We start from the raw sequence: 14,138 nt of genomic DNA, 5'->3' as shown, positions 1-14,138 counted from the left end.
TCGATCTCGTAAAAGACCATCTGACTAAAGCTATAACGTTTGTTATAAGTCAGAGCAGTCATTGCTGACTGCATGGTCGCACCCATACCATCAGTGCCCGCCTTCCTCCCTGACATGCAGACAATCATTACGTGCATGAGGAAGCGCCACTGATCGAGTAGGAAACCCTTCCTCCTCTGAGTATCACCTAATGGACCAGAATAGCCCATTCGGAGAAACGCTCCATCACGGAACGGAGCCACAAACTCTGTAGGGTCATCCCTAGTCTCCTCACCGAACCGTAAAGCCACCCGTATTTGTTCAGATGAGAACTGAACCTCTTGATTGTTGACGGTTGCTCGCATAACCGGGGGCTCAACACGGCAATCGTATTCCACAGTCTGCCAGAAATCCTCGATATTGGGTAAGGATATCGGCAGAGTCGTAGTGATAGCGTGGAATATCCTCGAGCGAATGAGGAATGTGATTATCTCGCGGTAATCCTCAACACCGCTCGCTTCCGGGTCTAAGGTGATATACATGTTATGACCCGGGAAGAATTGCCTCTGATTATCTCCATCGTCACATCCAGCACCTCCAGCGCCTGCTACTGCAGCCATATCTGCAACAAACGAACCAAGTTAGATAAACGTTAAGGCGTACCACAAGTTCGCTTGTTACCATGTGCGAAGTTGTGATAAAAGTTGTATAGGCGAAGTTAAAGTTGGGGCGAAGTTGGGAACAACTTCGCTTCATCTTTAAGTTCGTCTAATAATTAAAAAATTAAAAGGTCCAGGCGAAGTTAATGATAACTTCGCCTCACCACAACATCGCCTCAGGCGAAGTTGAGCCTCAGGCGAAGTTACGGATAACTTCGCCTAAACCTTAAGTTCGCCTGAATCTGAAACGGCGACAGTAAGGTTGATTCAATCATCGAAAATCTGGTGTGTCGGTCAATTTTGACGATTTAGGAGACTAAAACACATGATATTAAGGCAATCCGGACGATCAGTTTGCTCATGAACACGTAAAAACAAGCTTTGAAATCGGGTATAAGGTTCGAACGTCCGAGGTCGCTAACCGGGTGTCGAAACAACCTAGGGTTAACAACATTGAACATCGATTATAAGATATAGAACCCAAACACACCTTGAATACTGATTGAAATCGAAAAAAAAGATAATCAGATGATAATCGAATTAAGTTCGCTGTGATATTCGAGAATAAGTTCGCTGATATATCAAATAATGAACGAATGACCTTTGAAAATCCTTATATAGGGGCGGAGTTATACAGGCGAAGTTACGGTTAACTTCGCCTAGGCGAAGTTATTCACAAGTTCACCTGTTTAACAACATCGCCTATATTTACAAAATCAACCCTTATAATTTGAACATTATGCAATTAACTTTTAAAACTTCCCTTTAAGAATTAAATAACACGATCAAGTCCAAGTAACCAGTTATAAAATCATAAACTACCTAAGTACGAAAAAACTTTTTTTAAAAAAATTAAAGTACAAGGGATCAAATTTCAGTCTCGATAGGGACTACTACGTTTTAGAAAAGATCCGAACATGAATCATACTAACTACGTGACTGTCACATAGATCCATGTTTAGCTGTATTATGACATAAAGAAACAGGTTGTAAGCAGGTAAATAACTTAAGATGGTTTTCATCGTTTCTGTGATACGAGTTAGGTTCAATTAAGCCTCAAAATTTAAGTGGGCACAACTCAGAGATTATGATGCCTCCTATCTATTCTCAAAGCGTATTTGGCTTTCCCCAAGTCACCCCGAATTGACTTCGACCCATAGTGTCTGATTAATTTTGTAAGTACTCTTCATCTGCTTCTCGTTCTCTTTCTAACTCCATGATTGAGAAGTCTTGACATTTTCATCTCTAGAATGTTTTCATAACTCATAATATTATTATTATTATTATTATTATTATTATTATTATTTTAATAAACATTTGCATAGACTTCAGAGTAGTAATCAACTGCAAGTCCCGAATCTGGATCCCTGCAGTTTCTTCACACACTATCTTTACGGGAATCAGAACATTTATGGGCTCGTGTATGACTGGGTAATCGCTTTTCTGCCTATCATTCGAAAAGATATATATGAAGACATGCAAAACTCTTAAGGAGTTTCCACGTAAAATCGAGTAGTTTTAGTTTGTATCACATCTACTTTTACGCACCATAAAAAGTTACCATGACATACAATGACTGTCATAAAGCCTTTTAAGCCTAATAACTTCACTAGTTAAGCACACAGAATCAGTATATCTATCATTTTCCAAGGTTGGATCAATTTTCTGTTAAACATAGCAAACGAACTTCTTACGAAGTAGTAGACTTGAAAAATAATTTCATTTCCCTTTAAAAAAAATTTAACATTAATCGCCCCGACCAAAACAAAGTCTTCAGGTAAACGGCTATCCCGAAGATCCAATGGATCAGCTGGACCGACCACATACAAGTATGTGTCCTTCTAACTAAGTATGATCGACTAATTTTAAGCGAAAGAATGAAAACTCATCATAAACCGCCTCGGTCACTTTCAGTCCTTTGGTTAATGGCTATCCTCAAATTCTACAAGTAGAAAATGAGGACCAAAACATATCCGAAGACAAGTCCTTCAAATTGAGGCAACCGATAAAGTTTTAAGCGATAGTGACGTTTTTTTTTTTTTTAAACGAATAACATGAAAAGCATGGTTACTCGGGATTGATCATCCCATTCAGCTCGATAAGGTTTTGAAATCTTGTTTTGTCAAACGCTTTAGTATAAAGATCAGCGAAATTATCAAGCGTATCCACCTTTTCAAGCACAATCAGTTTCGTCTCAGCACAATCCCGTATAAAATGATGACGTATGTCAATATGTTTAGTTTTACTGTGCTTCACGGGATTGTTAGTTACTGAGATAGCAGCTGTGTTATCAATGCAAACAGGAGTAAGTAAGAAATTCAGACCATAGTCGCGCAACTGTTGTTGAATCCAAAGAACCTGGGAGCAGCAGTTGGATGCTGCCATGTATTCTGCTTCACAGGTTGAAATTGCGACTGAAGTCTGCTTCTTGCATTGCCACGACACCAATCTGCCAACAAGAAACTGACATCCTCCAGTTGTTGACTTCCGACTCTGATTGCACCCTCCATAATCAGAATCTGTGTAAGCGACTAGCTCCAAGTCTCCTCCTCTCGGGTACCACAACCCCAGCTTCGGCTTGCCCTTGAGATACCTCAGTATCCTCTTCACACCCTTCAGATGAGATTCTTTTGGGTTTGCCTGAAAGCGTGCACAAAGACAAACAGCAAACATTATATCAGGCCTAGAAGCAGTTAAGTACATTAAAGAACCTATAATAGCCCGATATCGAGTTGGGTCCACATCTGCATCACCGTCTGACTCAGCACCCAATTTGTGATTGACGCAGATTGGAGTGTCGAATGGAGTGCTGTCCTCCATCTTGAAGCGTTTGAGCACATCATGGACATACTTGGTCTGATGAATGAACATCCCATCCTTCTTCTGATCAACCTGCAATCCTAAAAAGAAAGTTAGTTCACCCATAGCACTCATTTCAAACCTCTTTTTCATGACGGCCTCAAAATCTTGACACATGGAGACTTTTGATGCAGCAAAGATAATGTCATCCACGTAGACTTGCACCAGCAGGAAGTCGCTTCCATCTCTCTTGAAGAACAACGTGCTATCTATCTTCCCTCTTTCAAACCCATTTTCAAGCAAGTAATCTGATAAAGTTGAATACCAGGCACGAGGTGCTTGATGTAGTCCATACAATGCCTTGCTTAACTTGTACACGTGATCAGGAAAGTCTGGGTCAGGAAAACCCGGAGGTTGCTCAACATACACTACCTCATCAACTTTCCCATTCAGAAACGCACTCTTCACATCCAATTGAAATACCTTCATTTTCTTATAAGCAGCGAACGCCAAAAACAATCTAATGGCTTCCAACCTTGCGACAGGAGCGAACACTTCATTATAATCAATCCCCTCTTGTTGATTAAAACCTTTAACGACTAGCCTCGCCTTGTTTCCTATAATAATCCCTTTCTCATCTCTCTTGCACTTAAACACCCATTTTGTGCCTATCGCATGCACATTCTTCGGTTTTTCAACCAAATCCCATACTTCCATTTTCTTGAACTGAGCCAACTCTTCTTGCATGGCTTCGACCCACGAGCTGTCCTTTAGAGCCATTTGATAGTTCTTCGGTTCAATCTGGCTTATAAAGCAGGTGTACAAGCATTCGTTGATTATGCCTGTCTCCTTAATGCTTGTGTAAACACAGGTGTGCTCATTTAAGCTACGTCTTGTTTGTACACCGGAGGACACATCACCAATCACATTCTCCAAAGGGTGATCTTTATGAATTCTCGTGGTCGGAACAGAACCGACATGCAAATTGTCTTCCAAGTTAGAAGAGAGCTCGTCAATGGTTGTTTCATGCTGAGAGTGAAATGGATTGAAAAATTCTTCTTCAGTCGAGGCAGCAGGGGTATCGACAGCATTTGATGAGGAAGGTTGACATTTATCGATCAGCTGTCTTTGCAATAGGTTTTCTTCCTCATCAAGGATCATCTTCGTAGCAACTCTCTCTTCTTCTTCAGCAATATCCAAATACGGTATGTTAAAAGACTTAAAAAGTTTAACATAGTCGAAAAACTCAGCAGGTCCGTTGCTTGGTTTTGGCGGTTGGTAACTTGTGATATCGGTGTTTCACACCACCTCAACCTTGCTGGTCGATGTATTAAAGACACGTCTGTTGGGAGTGCCAACAACATAACCGACTAAGATTCCTTCATCGGCTACTTCACCAAATTTAGAATTTGTCTTTAAAATTGAACAAGGGGACCCGAATGGTTCAAGACCACTCAAGTTGGGCTTTCTCCCATGCATAAGCTCATAACACGTTTTACCAAGTCTTTTAACAGTTAAGACTCTATTCAGAACATAACAGGCTGTAGCAACTGCTTCAGCCCAAAACACCACAGGAAGCTTCGAATCAGCCAGCATTGTTCTGGCTCCTTCAATTAATGTTCTGTTCTTCCTTTCAGCCACTCCATTCTGTTGCGGTGTATACGGAGCGCTGTATTGGTGTTCAATCCCTTTCTGAAGGCAGAAGATCTCCATCTCAAAATTCTTGAACTCCGTTCCATTGTCAATCCTGATGAACTTAACCCTTTTATCCATAACGTTCTCAACTTTGGTAATCAAATTCTTCACCATCTGAGCCGTTTCGTCTTTTGATTTCAGGAAATATACCCACGAATATCGTGAGTAGTCATCAGTGATCACCAAGCAATAAGAAGTACCTCCCAGACTTTTTGCATTCACGGGACCGAAGAGATCCATGTGAAGCAACTCTAGAGTACTGACAATAGAATTGACCTTCTTGGTGTGATGGGATTTCTTGTGCTGCTTTCCCTTCTTGCACGCTATACATTTATCTTCAAAATTGAAATTCTTCAAGGGAACGCCCAGCACAAGTCCATTCTTGACAATGTTGTTCATCTTCCGAAGATGAATGTGCCCCATTCTCCTATGCCACAATTCGGACTCCAATTCGCTTGCTTTTGTCATAAGGCATGATACTTCCGTGGTCATTTCAGTCGACCTCATATCCATAATGTACGTATTCCTATCACGTGGAGCCTTCATCACAATCCACTCCTCTGGTATCTGAAAACCAGGTTGCAACACAATCTCCTCATTCTTTGTAAAATGAACGGTGTACTCCTTATCACAGATCTGCGACACACTCAGCAGATTGTGCTTCAATTCTTCTACAAAGTTAACTTTCTCCAATGTCATCTTTCCGTTCGACACCGTTCCCATTCCTGTAATCTTGCCTCCACTTTCACCGGCAAAGCTCACTCTCCCTCCTTGAACAGGTTTCAAATCGTGTAACAAGTATTTGTTACCCGTCATGTGCCGGGAACAGCCGCTATCTACAACCCAAAGATTGTTGGCAGCCCTGTTCAACTGTTCCTGCACAATAAAGCAAAAGATTAGAATTTAGGGACCCAAGACCAATTGGTCTTGGATCTATACATCCCAAACTTTGGCTTTCCAAAGTTAGTACTTTGATAATTCCTGTAAGTCCTATTAGGATACCTCCTTGAAGATTGATTGTGAGGCCTTCCAAACCTTTGTGAATTGAAAGAATTATAGCTTGTGGTTTGGTTATTAGCAGTGTAAAACTGAGATTTGTTTCTATGAAAACCTGAATTAGTCACATTTTTGAATTTTAAATGGTTTTCATTTTTAGCAGCATGATAATTACTATTAGGCTTATTCTCAGTTTTAGTAGGCCTTACACCTCTGAATCGCTGCTTCAGAGGGCAATCTGCAACTAGGTGCCCTAATTGATTACACCTAAAACAACACCTATGCTCAACCCTTTTATCAACCGGTGTTTTAGATGTCGAGGCTTTATTACCACCCGTTCGTCTCACATATGGTGGGATGTACGGGTTTAGTGGAGTACTCTTTTTATTCGTCTTAATTTTCTCTCAACCATTGGGTAATACCACCTCCTCTTTTGCCTTACCAGACTCGGATGACTTATCCGAATCCGATGAGACTGGACTTGGATCAGAAATTATAACACTTGAAACAGGCGAACTTGTTTCGCCTCCACGAACATTTGGTTCTTTACAAGTTACTTTAACTGGTACTGTCTGAGCAACCTCAAAGTCAACAGATTTCTGAACACTAGGGTTAAAAGTGTAATTGTGATTATAAGGTGGTGGAACCTCATGATAACCGATTCCTCCTCTCTTAGCAGAGGAACCTTGATCACTAACAAGGTGATCAAGAATAGCAGAGGAATTTCTGAACTGCTCTAGTTTTCTATTCAGTTCCACCACTTTTACCTGGTGATCAGCAATCTGTTTTTCTCTATCAGCAATTAGTTTGGTTTTTTCTTCCAAAACTTCATAGCTTAAATCAATCACTTCAATTTTTTCAGCAAGTTTTGTTTTTAGACTTTTAACATCTTTTTCACAAGCTTTTATTTTGACTTTATAGCTATTTTCTCTTGCTTTTGTAAAATGATGATCTTCTTTTAGGGTTTTAAATTCAGCATCCAACCTAACATACTGATCGGTTATAGTTGCTAATTGCTCAGACAAGTTTTCACATTTAGAACATGTAGGTTTAGAACATACCTCGGAGAGCTGGTCTTTAACATCTGCCATGAAAGCTTTTTCTTCTCCGGTAACCTTCTCACTTTCTTCGGTTTCAACCTTAGCCAAATTTGCCTGCTCAAAAGTTTCTTTAGTCTGCAGGTTCCAGTTGTATTCACCAGCTTCTCTGGACATCATGGCACTATAATCTTTAGAACCCCCACTTTGCTGTGTAGACCTGCCCTGACTTCGTTCTACACGCTCATTCCTGCACTCCTTTGCAAAGTGACCGTTTTGCTGACAATTGTAGCATCTTACCTTCGTCTTGTCGAACCCTGGCCTTCCACCGACAAACTTTCTTCCGGTCTTATTCATAAACCTTTTCACTCTTCTCACGATCATGGCCATCTGCCATTGTAGATCCATTTCTTCCATATCATCAGCATCAATCTGGTCATAGTCTTCATCCAACATAGCTGGATCAACAATCTTCCCCTGAATGTAGTTCTCATAGGAAGCAATAAAAGAAGCATATAGACCAAACTGCTCTTCAGCAGATTTGACACTCATAGGCATCTTAGATTAGTTGTTGCTGGGAATACTTGGAGAGTAACTACTCTTGCTTACCTGGGGTTGAGAACCACTCGATCCACCTGCTACATAGCAAACATCACCATTTGTGTTGACTGACACATGACCCTCATGTGATGAGTTTGCGCCCGACTCTCCCTTCGAGTAGTAGGCAGCAGATTCAGTCTTCGATCCTGAGCTAGTGTTGACTTTAGCTCCATACATACCTGGATCTTGAACCTGATCCGTAGGTGTCTCTTTTCTGACCATGTTAAGCTCAAAGGTTCTGAGCTTGTTGACTGCCGTTTCTAGATCATATGTGGGAAAGTCTTTGTCTTCCCTCATCAGCACAGTGTACATCTCCCATTTTGGTGGGAGAGCATCTAGAAGCTTCTCAACTATTTCTTCTTCTCGGTAGGAAATAGAATAGTTGCTCAGTTCAGTCATCAGATGGTAATATCGAGTGATAATATCATCTAAGGATTCATTCTTCAAATACTTGAAGACTGAGAACTGGGTTTTGAGCAATTTTATCTTGGAAGCACGGATTCCTACATTCCCTTCAAATCTGTTCTCAAGAGCTTCCCAAAGCTCTCTTGCTGACGTATACTTTCTAAACGTATGAAGGATCTCTTGTGGAAGAGCCATAGTAATAGCAGCATGAGCCTTGCTCTCGGCCTCATACATCTTTTTCTCTTCTTCTTCCATTTTGCTATACTTTTTGATTTGATCACGACCTTCATACTCCATAACTGGTGGAATATAACCATCCTGGATGCATACCCACATCTTCGCATCCTGGTATTTGACGTATTGTATGAACCGATCCTTCCATGCAACGAAATCGGTTCCCTTCAGCAATCTTGGGGCCTTAGTAGCTGACCCTGCTTCAACTTCCATCTTTACTAACTCAGAGATGTTAATCGACGACATCTTTCTCGAAAAGTAAGAAACCCGAAAAATTAAATTTTTTTTTAAAGCACTGTAGGCGAAGTTACGGATAAATTCGCTTTAGTCTTAACTTCGCAGAAGAACTTCGCTGATGATTAACTTCGCTTAAGGTAAGCGAACTTAGGAGGTAGGCGGAGTTGTAGAGAACTTCGCTGAGTTAGGCGAACTTGAGAAGGTAGGCGAAGTTGTGGATAACTTCGCTTAACCTTATATCTTCGCTGAAACCCTACGAACAGTGACGGCAACTTCGCCTGATGAACACGGACGTTTTTGCAGATCTGAAATCTGGATATTACGAGGTTTTTGACGGTGCAAAGGCTTGAATACTGTGGTAGGAGGTAAGATTGACTCAAAAACACAGAAAACACGTCCCGCGAACTGTCGAAACGGGACGATTTCTACACCCGCGTGAATATCCCGAACCACACAATCGAGCAAATGCTCTGATACCAATTGTAGGTTCCTTGGACGGATCGCACGAGATATCTCGGTCTACTCAGGTGCGGAATCCCTGCGTAGATCGTTACGAGCGTAGAACACGAATCACACGAACACACGTTATATATTATAACTCAAACACGTGATGTAATATCACTTTTACAGACTCTCGTCCTCACGTTACAATGAACTTGAACAACTGACACGAACTTAAACACCGATTTTCAATCAAGCCGTAACCTAGGACTATTTATACACGACAACTTCGCCTGTCATGTTCAGGCGAAGTTGTCCATAACTTCGCTTGACTAACAAGTTCGCCTGTTAAGCGAACTTGTCAGTAACTTCGCTTAAACATACAAAACATAATTAAACATTACAGACTCGATTACAGACACTAGACTATGAACTACTGGCATTATGCACCAACACGACGCGTTTAGCCGGAATGAGAGACCGAAACCTATTTGTGTGAAATCTTACCAGCTTATTCTTAAACCCGATATTTTGAAACAGATAGCGTACGTTCAGAACGAAGCATTACAGGTGGAATGGATTATGTCAGAGCATATTTGGGGATAAGAAAAATTGTTGGAAGACATTGGTGATGGGGTGAAGTATAAGGATGGGCTTTTATGGGTACCCAGGTATGAGGGATTCAGGGGTAAAATATTGGATGAGGCACACAAGTCGCGCTATTCCATTCATCCGGGCGCGACCAAGATGTACCAAGACCTGAAGAAAAATTATTGGTGGCCTGCGATGAAGTATGAGGTGGATCAGTATGTGAGTAAGTGTTTGACGTGTCTGCAAGTTAAGGCCGAGCACCAGAAGCCTTTCGGGAAACTTCAACCCTTGGAAATACCTGAGTTGAAATGGGAGCACCTTACGATGGATTTTGTAACTAAACTGCCTTGTACTCCTAGGGGTAATTATGACACCATTTGGGTAATGGTTGATAGATTAACCAAGAGCGCTCATTTCTGGCTGATTTGAGAAACTTTTAATTTTGAGCAGCTGGCCGATGTGTTTATTTGTGAGATCGTTTCTAGGCACGGGGTGCCGGTATCTATTGTTTCAGATAGGGATACGCGTTTTACCTCCAGGTTTTGGAAGAAGTTTCATGAGGAGATGGGTACCAAACTTCTCATCAGTACCGTTTATCATCCGCAGACGGATGGTCAATCCGAGAGGACCATTCAGACTCTCGAGGATATGTTGCGAGCTTGCATAATTGATTTTGGTGGTAGTTGGGATTGTCACTTACCGTTAGTCGAGTTTTCTTATAATAACAGTTACCACGCCACGATTGGAATGCCACCGTTTGAGATGTTGTATGGCAGGAGGTGTAGGACTCCAGTCTGTTGGGGTTTCATTGGTCAGAAACAGTTGGGTAGTTTAGAGGTGGTGGAGGCTATGATGGAAAAGCTCGATAAGATTAAGGATTTTATGAAGGACGCTCAGGATCGTCAAAAGTCCTATGCAGACAAAAGGCGGAGGCCTATTGTGTTTGAGGCTGGTGATAGAGTTATGCTAAAAGTTTCTCCTTGGAAGGGTATTATTCATTTTCGTAAGAGGGGGAAGCTTAGTCCGAGGTTCATTGGTCCGTTCCGTATATTGTCCAGTGTTAGTGAGGTAGCGTATAGACTGGAATTGCCCGATGAGCTCGCGAGGATTCATCCTACTTTCCACGTGTCCCATTTGAGGAAATGTTTAGCAGATGAGGAGGCCCATGTGCCTCTTGATGACATTGAGCTTGATAGTAAACTGAACTACGTTGAAGAACCTATCGCTATTCTTGACAGTCAGGAAAGGCGTTTGAGGAATAAAGTGGTTAGGCAGGTGAAGGTGCAGTGGAGGCACCGTAGGGGTTCTAAGGCTACTTGGGAGTCCGAAGACAAACTCTATCCGCAGTTGTTCCTGTCGCATTGGGATTCGGGGACAAATCCCGTTGTAAGGAGGTGGACTTGTAACACCCGTTAATTTTCGGTTCAAAGATATAAAGTATGTATAGTTCTCGGGGGTTAACTGGCATTTCTCGGAGACCTTCTTATCATCCCAGTACATTAAACTAATTAAACTTTTTAACCAAGTATCGCATCTTTGAAATTGGAGGGGCTAGGGTGTAACATTTATTATTATATCACAAAACCCTAACTCTCCCTCCCCCCCCCCCCACTCAGCCGATCGGACTATCTAGCAGCCTCGCCACCCTCGTTTTTCTTTTGTGAAGCCAAGATTAAGGTCTAAAACTCCAATTGAAAGTTAGTTCTATGTTTCCCCAAGTCTTTTACACCTTAATTGGTCATAATAAACCGCTTATTGATCGTTAAATAGCGTGTTGTAGGCTCACCGGGTGGCTGTCAATTCTAACCTTTTCGGGACTGTTTTGGTTGGGACTTTTGCGCCAAAATCTTCCTAGGTATGTCTAGTATATCATACTTAAAAATCATGTCCATTGGTGTTAGTTTGATTGGTCAACTAGTTGTAGTTTGAAAGATAGTTTTCGGTTGGCTAGAGTGGTAAATTGTTGCGTTTAACGCGAGGGATGAAGTAAGTGATGACCAATTCAGTTCGGATAGCTTCGGTTTAATATACGGGCTGTTGGAAAATGTTTTTTATAAGTATTGGGGCTGAATTGATTGTGGGTTACTCAAACGGGTCGGTACAACGCGCATTTGCGTTTATTGAATAATTGGTGCGTTATACTTGCGAGTTACCGACCCATTTGACTCGTGTAGCGTCGTGTGGACTTGTTGGCTGTGAATTTATCATATTGGGTCAACACGGGGCTGAGTTGGATGTTAATTACCTAAACGACTCTTAAACGCGCTTGTTAGTATCACCTAGTGCTTCCGGGGGTAATTTGGGAATTCTTTACTTCCGGGAGTATCTATGGGTCGTGTCGGAAAACTTAAGGCCCTGGGGGCTGATATGATTGAGTTTGATGAGGTTGAGGATTTAGGTAACTCGAACCATGCTAGAACGTCTCGTAGGATAAACGAGTCCTTTCGGTGTCGTTAGAATGTTTGTATGTAAACCGACAGGCTTTTGAGTTGGGGGGATACTTAGGGGTTCTCTAGCTCATGGTGAACTCGTGCCTTGTGTCAGGTGAGTTCTTGATGCCCCCTTTTTACTCTTTTTAAGTTTTTGGGCTAGCATGCACACCTAAGCGATTTTGCTTGATGAACCGTTTAAGTTATTTTATATGGGCTTACTTATATAGGGTAGGCCTTGGGATGATGTTATTGTATGTCTGTACGTATGTTTGTACATATATTATTGTATGGCCAATAATTGGCGATGTTATTTAGTCGTTATCGACTAAGGTTGTTTACGTATGCCTACTTCGTGTTTGCATACGTTGGATGAGATGTTACGTGTTTAGGTTATACGTGTGCTCGACCCTGATGTTATTACTTGGATGATATCTATAGAGATATAATTATATGGATGTTTATATATATATATATATATGATTACTTATTATTGATGATGGCCTAGCTGTTGTATCCCGTTTATTTAAAAACTCTTGGAATGATTATGATGATATTATTATTTTAGGTGTCAACTATTAAAACTTGAACTCACTCAGCTCAAGCTGACTTTGTTTGCATGTTAGTGTGAGTTTCAGGTTAGGAGGAGGATGCGTTTCCGCTTGGACGTGCACGAGGCTACTTGGACGGTGGAGGGCATACTTAGTCGGAAGTTTTAATGATGAACATTTTTCTTTTAAAGTTTTATTAAATACATTGAAGTTTGGTTTTGGGCATAATTCCCGGGTTTTGGGAACTTGTTTTAATAATTATGATTTTCCGCTGAATTATACTCTGAATTGGTTATTTTAATGGAATGAACTGTTTTTGAGTTTAAGTATTTTTGTAAGTATTTTGTATGAATACCAACTGTAGTATTCCCGGGATTCGGGGTCTTACACCAAGACATTCTGGGTATATATAGTACAAATGATATGTTGTTTTTTGGTTGAATGTCGAGACCAACACCCATGCTTTATAATAGAGAAAGGAAAAAGGGGAAGGGAGGGGAGCCGGGCTCCAATAATTCAGCAAAAGTAATACGCCGCGTATAGATCTATACGCGGCGTATAAGGTACGAGTTGACAACCTAGCCCAGCTTTTGCAGGGCAGGTTGTAATCAAACTAATACGTCGCGTATAAGTCTATACGCGGCGTATTAGGGGCTTTTCTAGATAAACCCACCATTTTGTCTTATTATGTTTATTGTCTTTTTTCTTTTCTTTTTCTTGTTATTTATTGTTATTTATAATTATTTTTATTAATATTATAAAAATACTAGTATGCCCACCGCGAGTAGCTGCACGCCAAGAGCTAACTTTAAATTGTTTAGTCATTCCTTTGAATTTTAAAGTTTCCAGTATGTGATTAATTGTTTAAGTGTTAGATAGAATGCTAATGTGGTTAGGGTAGGGGTGATTAGGACGGGCGGGTAAAGTAAACGACTAATTACACCTGATCAACGTCATAAGCAGTTTACCCTTACCTTACATGTTCTAATACTCGTGCAGCTAAGAGAGGTGGTCCGAGTGTTCGTGGTCGTGGTCGTAAGCCATGTGCCGAAGCTGAGAGTGAAATTCCTACTCCCCAGCAAGAGGAAACCCCGATTCATGAGGAGGGGAATAACCCCGCCTTAGATCCTGCTATCGCGGACTTATCTGGGAAAATTGACATTGCGAGGCGACATTCCAATTTATTGGTTGATGCCGTTATGGACAACTTGATAAGTTATAGCGACTACCTTGGGAAAAACTAACAGTGTCAAACGAACCCTTTCTTGGATGCTTTCGGTATCAGCATCTGAAATTCGGTTCTTCGATGTCTTCAAACTCCAGCTGTCTTGACCTTCGGCCACCACCAACAACGGTAGTTGTGGTCACTCAACGCATATCAATCGTCACTAAGCTTAAGCTTAGGATTTTTATTGCTTTAATGTTTAGTTGTGGGTATTGTAAGTTGATCATCTGGCATATGCTAAAAGATTTATCGGCTTATAT

Source organism: Bidens hawaiensis, unplaced genomic scaffold (assembly GCF_021521415.1).
Source record: "Bidens hawaiensis isolate Kalapana, Puna unplaced genomic scaffold, B.hawaiensis_p1.1 tig00006109_1, whole genome shotgun sequence".
Taxonomy (NCBI): Eukaryota; Viridiplantae; Streptophyta; class Magnoliopsida; order Asterales; family Asteraceae; genus Bidens; species Bidens hawaiensis.
The sequence above is the reverse complement of the archived record's forward strand: the minus strand, read 5'-3'. Positions refer to the sequence as shown.